We start from the raw sequence: 7,870 nt of genomic DNA on the forward strand, positions 1-7,870 counted from the left end.
TTTACTTGTGTTTACCATAACAATACATTTCATCCAAACTCTCAAAGAAACAGTATTGTGTACAACTATAGTTCATTTTACAAATTAAAGTATCATCCCCCATTCATGCTGAACTCGATTTAATGAAATCTACTTGCATCTGCTAAATGTTTTCTCCCTCATTTCCCTGTATTTTATTATCTTTTTAAACTGCTTTCAAACGCATTATGTTATTATATGTACCTTAACATTGTCTAAGTTATCTCATACATCATATGTTGTCTTTCCGTAGATTATTTTGAGGTCAATTAAAAATTTGCTACACTGACAGCACTGACAATATACGTACAGCACTGACAATATACGTAAGTCTTACCATGAAATAAGTATTTAAGGTAGTTATTATGGACATTATGTATAGAAATATGCTTATTCACAGGGATTTTTACGGGATTTTCTTTTTTGTTTTTGGAAATGATATACTTTTTTGAACTCGGAAGTTTGGCCAATAATGAAAATTACTCTGAAACAGTTTATCAGTGCACTCCCCATCAACCACTGAACAGAATTTCAAGATTCTTTGAAGTTACATGTATACAGGACTTAAATGTGCTGATGTTGCATATTTGCAAGAAAATGTGATTTTTTCCTCATTATCAAAGTTTAAGTAAATTCAAGTATTATTGATATATCTTTAATTTTTGCAAACTCTAATTCGTGAAATAAAAAGTTGTTTTGCATTGCATTGTTTAAAAAGAGACAAGGTGACGCACAAAACCATGGTTTACCAAATATCAAATTTTAACAAGATTTCCAGATATTTTATATCCTAGTATTATATGAAAAAATGAACGTTTGAAAAATTACGCAGTTCCATCAAAATAAATCAAATCATAATGAGAAAAATAGAACTAAGAATTAAGCCAACACATAAGTACTGAGTTTCTCTTTTTTTATAGCCAAGCAAGCGCAGGGGGAATGTAAATACTGCAGCCTGGCATATATCACGAACCAGCGGCCTCCCATTAAAACCTGGTGTCTTTAAGAACTATATATTTATTCAGATGCACTCTCTGTGAATGCATATTTTTTAATATAGCCATCAAAAGACTTTTAAATTCTTATCTCAGTGTGTCATTACCAATCCCATTGTAACTGTTTTAGACAGCAATTGCAATCAAATGACAATCGAATTAATGGCCCAAAACCTCGCTTTGTTCCGGATGAGTTTTAGTGACTTGTAAATCTGTAGGTGCCGACTTAAGATGCGTGAAACCTTCTGTATGATGAAATTTCGTATATTTCTTTTATTTCCGTTATCATTGCCAAAAATTTTAAATAGATTTGTTTTTGAGTCACCATGTCATTTTCAGTATGCAAATTAATGTCGATTAATAAAGAAAGAAGAAAGAGATGGATAATCGTTTAATCGTATAATCGTTTCTATAATTAATACACCACCTTATGTCAACCTTCGCGTGTAATAACCATTACACGGAAAATAAAGTCATCTTGGAATAATGATATATACCAGAGCTTATGTGTGGTGTTATTTTAAAATGTCTGTCTCATAGTGTCCGGGCTATAGAACACAAAACCAGTTTCATAACCATCCTGAAATAGAATTGTTTCCGATTGAAAACAACTTTTAGTTGCCATGTGGAAACAGTTTTACATGCTGGTTTTAATCCAAAACACTTACAGCAACGAAGCAACCGGACGTAGAGATGTTTTAAACCAAATATTGTTGTAAAACACCGTCTTTTACAAAACAACGAGTTTAAACGATTTTGTAACAATGGCTATTTTTTGTCTATTGCGCATTGTTTAATTTCGTTGTTTGTGTCATTTTGTCAATTGAGGCTTCTGCTTCGGTCGTAAACTCTAAAACAGTTTCATCTTCTCATCAACTACATATGAACAAGGGCAATTGTGACCAAATTTAGCGCCTTTTTGATCATGCAGCATCTCAGACCACTCATTCATAACCCTACCAACCTTTAGAACTGACATAAGACATTTAGATACCTACAAGTAATATCAAATGTCCACACATATATTTAAAATCGTAATTTGTTTCAAACAAACAATCGATTTATTTTGTATTTCTAATTTAAAAAGTTCATTGTCTTTACAAATATCACTCTGTGCAAAATAAACAAATCATTGTCAATAAAGACAATATGGCAAGAGTTTACATTTGTTTATAGAACATTTATTTTTTTTTAAAGCAGATACTCTTATAAGCGTCCATTGTCTACCGAGTATAAAACCACTTTTGTTATTCATGTATTCACCTATAAAGTTCATATAAAACTCTTACGGGAAAATAGGTTTTTTTACTGAGTAAAATATGTATGTAATATTTTCTATTGGAATGTAATTATTGAACTTGAAAATTTCATTTTTGAGAAATCACTTTTTATTCATTTTGACAAGATTAAAACCATTTTAACAAGGCCTTGGACTTTCATTAGGACATCTATTCCTTGCGTCAAAACAAGTTGAAAATGACGCTGGTTTCAAGTGATATATACAACGATTGCATAGTTTTGGCTCAAAAGCCAGACAAATCTTGTTGATTTCAAAGAGTATTGACTGAGTGGCTAGCAATGAAATAAACAGGCCTTCGTCACAATGCTGTTTGAAACCAACTACTCAAGTCCAAGTTCTTGTTAAAATGGTTCTAACAACAGATAGAGGAGCCATCTTGATACTCATCCGACATAACGGGCCCATATCCCCTTCAATCAACTAAATACAGCGGCTTTAGGACAGCATATTGTGCCAAATAATTTCTAATGGAGAATTAATAGTTAAGTATCAGAACAAGGAATCATCGACTGTCTTTCTAATGACGTTGTTCAGGTCCTAGTAGACAACCACAATAGATACAAAGACAGGGATCAAAGAAATTCCAACACAATTCAAGGTATCTTTGAATGTTTGTTAGACAACAGTTTAGCTCTGTGCAAGGCTTTTGATACAGTTAATCATAAAGTCCCTCTACACAAGTTTAAGTCTTTTGAAATTTTGTCAAAATACTTTTAAATGGTTTCAGCATTATCTTGCAAATCGAAAGCAATGTATTAGTTGGAGAGATGTGTTATCTCGTGAAAAAGATATATCTGTAGGAGTTCTTCATGGGTCAATTTAAGGACCATTGTTTTTCATTCTATATATCAATGACTATTCAAAATGTCTCAAACACTCTTCGGTCACAATGTATGCAGACGACACATCACAAGACGTACGTGACAAATCTGTAGATGTTATAGGAAAAAAAAACTTCAAGAAAGCCTCCAGCTAGGTACTGAATGGGTTGGGGATCAAGACTTGATAAGTACACTACACTTATACAACTAGGATTGGACAAAATGGCGCAAAGAAAGGCTTCTTCATCCAATTGTTTATTTTATGGGCAATTCACACCTTCAAATATATAATATGCAATGTATGCAATTCCTCTTGAGTACAAAAATGAAAAAAAACATAATTACACACAGCTGGTACGTAATCTATATGGTTCTTTTCTTGCATAATGCATATAGATGCCTCACATTGAAAGTCTGAAATTGCTCCAAGCAATAATCAATAATTATTTAAAGATACATCTGCTGAAATAATAAGACATAAGGGTAATATCATTGTACCTTCAAAATCTATTTAATACTCTGGTCACACTTTAATATAAATATTAATGAAATATGATAATGAAGTCTTATATATCTCATTTTATTTTCACACAATAAAACCGTTATTGCTAGGAGTAACATTTTATTTCCGTTTTATATTTGCAATGTCGATCTCTCGGTCAATAGCACATGGAAGAAACGTGTATATAATGGCTAGAGCAATATTTTGAAATACAGTAGGACTGTTGTACATGTACATATTTTATATGTAACGGTTTGTAACAATGTTATAATTTTAATTGTGTGTATTCATAATCAATGGAATTAAAAGGGGCCTAATGGCCAAACTTTCGATTTTACCCCCTCTAAAGCAATAGATATCATGGATTGACATTGCGGAACAGAAGATCTAACGAATAACATTATGTAACCATAAATTCCAGCCGAACAATCCCCAAAAAGAGGTTGATATTTTTTAGTTAACCACACTCCCTATTTGGGGATAACGTCATAATGAGGTCCTTTTGAATTCGAAGGAATAAAGTTAAATGTTCAAGGATAAAAAAAACTTCAAAAATTCGTATTATCTGGCACAAAATGGCCGGAAGCTTGGTGGGGCCCGTAAATTGATATACATGTATGCGTAAACAAACACCATCATTTGATTGTCTTTGATTAATTTGTATTTTAATAAACAACTTGTAAATGAATGTAAAATAAGTTCTACACGTTCTTTTCCTTTGTTGTTTGGACTCAAGCGTCTTTGTAATAGTATTACAATGTTAATGAATTCCTAAAAACTTCAATTATAGTAAACAAAATATTTTGAAAATCTTTGAAAGAATTCTAACGAGCGTGCCAATCACGTTAAAATTACATCATAAAGAATCAGACAATGTTTACTCGTTTTTCGTAAGGAGTGCTTATTCGTTTATCGTACCAAGATACTCTCTCTCTCTCTCTCTCTCTCTCTCTCTCTCTCTCTCTCTCTCTCTCTCTCTCTCTCCATATATACATGTACGACTTAGCTGCATCCACCTGATTTTGAATCGAAGATCATTGTATAGACAGCACAAATTTCACAATACTCTCTGTCATTTGCGGTTTAAAAAACATATTCATGGCGTTTTAATTACCCTGATAAAAGAAGCTCTTAATTTAAAAAAAAATTGAATATCCAAGATTAATCAAATCAAAGTCTGATGAAAATATTAAGAGAGGAATTTGAAATTCCCACGTGCATGCCTTTTGTATCATGTTTTAAAATAAGAGTAGTCCAAAACATAATTCTTTAAATTGATTTTGGAATGTTTGAAAAATAAGTCAATCATAGATATCATCTGAAAAAAATCGAAATTCATGTTTCCCTTCATGACTGAAAATAAGGCTTTCCAAAAAGCAAACATACCTATACTTGATATTGCATTTCACATGCAATGTTAAAACTTATGTAATGGTCCGCAGTATATATTCCAGCCAAGGTCTTAATATCCCTAGGGTTGTTTGTTTCACAAAATCAATTTCACACGTCGTGTTTAGTGTTTAATAAATATGTAGGTATGTTCTGTGTGACTGGATTATCAACTTAAACAATGTTCCCCAAAGGAAAAACGGCTTCCTTATGAAAATCGACTCAGCGCAATAAGCAACTTGGGTTTTTTTTCTCATACACTGTATATATTTGTTCAAATTAATCAATAATTAATTAAATTTGTACAATTTGTATCTACAGTAGATCATTTAATAAAGGTATGTCTATTTTGTCACATATATATGGTCTTCGTTAACAGATATGCATGTTAGTGTTGGTTTTTAATGTCGCTATGAAAAGTACGAAAAATATTTTCTGTTTGGTTCTTCCACAGAAGCTTCCAATCATGATAGATATTGTAGAATCAACATTATTTTTTAAAAATACGATTGCATTTGACATTGATGATAGAAGCTATAAATGTTTGATTAAGCAGCACTTGTAAACGTTAGTTCACAAAGTAACCGAAGCTTAAGACTGTAAACGTTTATGGCTAATCAACTAACTAATAATGATAGTCATTATTGAGAGACAAAAAACTCGTTAAATGTCTTCTAGTTAACTACATCACATAATTACGAAAGCCGAGAAGGATCATTCGAGATTCGAGATTAAAAATACGAGATTCGAAATACGAGATTCAAGATTTGAAATTCGAGATTCAATATCTAAATTAACCAATCAAATCAAGGATCTGACAATATGTATCCTAGCGACATCAAACTGTTCTAAATAAAGATCATTCGTACAAATAAATGCTATGTTCACTTCCCCCTACCTAACTAAATAATTATTTGTATTTACTTTTACACAGAATATCTAAGTAGACTAGTAATAATGCAGTGTGCTTCGCGGATCTAAGTGATTTTGTTTGCCCTGCTGGTGCATTTCCACCTGATGCGTTTGAACCCTGGGGTATTTCACCACCAGTAATAGTTTAAAACCCGGGTTTATTCACCCCTTGTGTGTAAGAATGCGGTTATGGTAGAGAACTTCATAAGCGTAGCTAATTTTTTCTGTAGGGGGTCCTAGGCCAATTTAAAAAACAATGTTAATTTAATAAGCTCCAATTTTCCCGAGGAGGGGGTCAAGATCCCCTGACCCCCTCCTTTCTAGATCCCCGCATGAAGATTAGTACATGTATCTAAATAATTTAGATATAAATAATCTGTCCTGTTTCATTAATAAATATAAGCATTACTTATCGTTTTTATGTATGCATACAGTGATACACTAGTACTATGATTATAAACAAATCATTGAGATGTTATCACATCATACGGAATTATTAATAAATACAATTTTTTTTCCTTTTCCTCAGTAAACAACTCTTTTGGAATTGTTTTCAATATAGAAGGATACCTACTCTCTACAATTAAAGGTAGGGATGATAGGGTGCCAATTTGTTCACATTGCCGATTTCTTGTGCAGAGAACAGTAAAACTTTTTAAAAATTTGATTGTGCATGAATATTTCAAAATTAATTGTTGTACATGTATTTTGTTATAATTCATTCATTAATATATCAACAAGAAAGAATAAAAGCATATGTTTCACAGCCAAGTTAAGTTATCTGTAGTTTCCTACCCCCCCCCCCCCCCCCGCACCAAAATTGACAATAATTACATATCAGTCATACAAATGTTTACTTTTTTTGTAAGTAAAATCTCTATAGATGTAAATAAGCACTGCAAACAAAGATGTGTGTATTTAATATACTACTACATTACACTTAGCCAGATAAAATGTAATCAGGATGAAGCTACAAGGGGTGAGTGGTGCAAATTTCCCAATTTGTCACCATACACACAGAACACCAAATAAAGAAACTGTGAGTGGTGTGTGGAATGCATAAAAGATGGTGGCAACTTATCTCAAATAATCAGTGCAAAAACCAACAATTAGACTGTTATTTGTTACATATCCTGCAAAAACATTGATAAAAAATGTTATCGTCCCATAACATAGCCGATTATGTTAATGTGTACATATGGCCAACGTACATGTAATTCTAATATACAAGAAGGCTGACGTATCAGGCGGGGATCCAGAAAATTAAATTTCAAAAATGATCGGTTGAATTACATTAAATGCTTTGAAAATTGTTTAAACTATCGCACGGGTCAAAATGCATGATAGAAGCTATGTACAGTGTAATTGGAAACTTTCATTTTATATCAATATGTAGTATTACCTATTATAACAAATGAGAGTATAGCACAACTGCCATACGCAATACATGTCCTTTACCGGCACCACCTCTCTCCCCATAAAAAAATGAAACAATTGTCGTTTTATTTGCTAAAATGTGTGTGGTTCAAAATTTTTCTAAAGGACATACCCGATTAGAATTGAAAAAGAGTCGTACGTTTAAAACTAATTTTGTCAAAATTTTTAGATTCATTTGGTTATATTTTGGTCCATTTGGGTAAATAGCTGCACCAGCGCAGCTCTTATTTATATATAATCAGGCCATAAATTCAAAATATTTTCAAAAATTAATAGCTTTAAATCCAGTGGATGAAAAAAAGGAAAGCAAGTCGAATTCGATGAGTGCTAATACCTGTGTTGAATGAATGGTACAGTAGGATATGCACAAAAAGTCCCGTGTTCTCTTTTCTACCCTATATTTATTGGAATATTAAATCCGATTATAAGAGTCAAATTAAAAATCAAGTACGGATATGTACCTGTTTATCAAAAGTAAAACTACTCATAATTTATC

The sequence above is a fragment of the Crassostrea angulata genome, chromosome 1, assembly GCF_025612915.1.
Source record: "Crassostrea angulata isolate pt1a10 chromosome 1, ASM2561291v2, whole genome shotgun sequence".
Taxonomy (NCBI): Eukaryota; Metazoa; Mollusca; class Bivalvia; order Ostreida; family Ostreidae; genus Magallana; species Magallana angulata.